This window comes from Solanum tuberosum, unplaced genomic scaffold (genome assembly GCF_000226075.1).
Source record: "Solanum tuberosum cultivar DM 1-3 516 R44 unplaced genomic scaffold, SolTub_3.0 scf00081, whole genome shotgun sequence".
NCBI classification, from domain to species: domain Eukaryota; kingdom Viridiplantae; phylum Streptophyta; class Magnoliopsida; order Solanales; family Solanaceae; genus Solanum; species Solanum tuberosum.
Window position 1 is genome coordinate 1,397,338 of NW_006239008.1, and position 2,277 is coordinate 1,399,614.

Genomic DNA, 2,277 nt, shown 5'->3' on the forward strand with positions numbered 1-2,277 from the left:
GAGTTGGGAGGTTTGTTACCTTTTGTTGTATATATCTTTATGGGTAGGCTGGGGCCCTGTCCCGCTAATCTTTACTACTCTTAGAGCCTTGCAGACTAGTGTGTGGGGTATATAGCTACGTTATTGCCATACTGGCCTATGTTAATGGTTTTGCTGAAGCTTGTGAGCTGTTTGACGTATTGTACTGATATATACCTGTTTTTAGATTTGGTATAGATATCATGGTGGCCTAGACGGCCCAATCAGGACTTCTGTGCTAGTTGGCTATTTATTTATATGATCTCCTGGGAGTAGCTGTTTCTTTAATAGATCAGTTGATAGGGGTCTTGCCGGCCGAGGGTTTAGTTTTAAGTCGTGATATACTTGTTTGTTTTCTTGATTGCGTTTGGCTGCCATGCACTAGTAGCAAATGGTTCAGCAGGGTCAGCTCGAGCCTGACTTTTGGCATTAGGAGCCAGTTGCGCCCCTCGAGTTTGGGGCATGACAGTAAGGCTTCATTTATTTTCATTAAGATTAAGACGTCTGAATCTAAATCTACATTTGAATATTAATATGTCCATTAATATTTAGAGGCGTGAATTTGAATACACATATGAATATTAATATGTTACATTAGAATTTGAACAATAAATAGTTACAACTATTTGTTTTCTCTTCAAAAAAAATTATCCTTTCACCGCTAAAAAACTGCTAAAAAACGACGGACAGAAAAGCCACAGATGGCATCGCTCCAAAAAGTGACGTCATTTGCCATACTGTCCATCGCTTTTTAATAAAAATAAATTATTTTACAAAAAGCAACGGACAGCATCTTTTAGTCCGTCGCTTTTTTCGCAGAATTTTGCGCCAAATATATATATATATAATTAATATTTATTTATTTAATATTAATATAGACGTTGTCCGTCGCTTTTTATTAAAATTAATTATATATAAATTTAACAATAGCCACGCCGTCTGTCGCTTTTGATTTTTTTTATTTTACTAATTATTTTTTTATGAAAGCGACGGACAGCATCTTTATGTCTGTCGCTTCTTGGTCAAATATTTTAAATAAACGATGGACAGCATCTCTATGTCCGTCGCTTTTTGGTCAAATTATTTGGTCAACTATTTAATGAAAAGTGACGGACTTAGAGACGTTGTCCGTCGCTTTTCAATAACTATCTGATATACAGACGTGATTTTCCCCCATTCTCCCCCATTTCTATTTTCTCAAATCCTCTCCTCTTCTTCACTCCCACTCCACCGTCGCCGTCCCTCCATCAGTTGTTGTCGCCGCTGTCTCACCTGCCGAAGTTGCCGCTGCCGCCGCCTCCTTCCGCTCTCTCTTCATTCTCTCTTTGATCTCCTTTAAGGTTAGGGTTTAATTTATTATAAAAAAAATTAATTATTTTTTATTTATTTGATTTTGTTAGTTATTTAATTGTAATTAGTCTATTGATTTTGTGTTTATTGATTGTTAGTATGAATTAGAGATTATTTGATTGTTAGTTTGTGTTTCTTGATTGTAAATTGAAAATTTTAATATTAGGGTTAGTTTGAATTAGGGTATCTTAGGATTTTTTTGAATTTCGGTATTTCTTGATTTAATAAGTTTGATTTTGGGATTGTAAGATTAGTTTGAATTAGGGCATTTAAGGAGTTGTTTGAATATGGGTATTATTTGAGTTAGTTTGAATTATTATTGAGATTTTAGGACTAATAGTTTGAATTTGGGATTAGGAATAGCTAGCTAGTTTGAATTTAGGATTTTAGCACTAGTTAGATTTTGGGATTTTAGGAATAGTTTGAATTTGTGATTTTAAGACTAGTTTGAATTTTGAATTTAGGACTAGTTTGAATTATTATTGAGATTTTAGGACTACTAATAGTTTGAACTTAGGATTTTAGCACTAGTTTGATTTTTGAATTCTAGGAGTACTTTCAATTTGTGATATTAAGACTAGTTGAAATTTGAAATTTAGGACTAATACTTTGAATTATAATTGATATTTTAGGACTAATTAATAGTTTGAATTTGGGACACTTGCTAGCTAGTTTGAATTTGGAATATTAGGGATTTGAATTACAACTTAATTAGAACTTATAATTAATTATAACTTGAATTTACTATAAATTGAACTTAATTAGGAATATGAACTTGAAATGTTGTTGACTTTAATTTATTAGAACTTAGTTTTTATTCTTATTAGAACTTGGATTTTATTTGAACTTAATTAGAATTTTGTAGTACTTGAAAATCTTATTGACCTTAATTAATTTGAACTTAATATA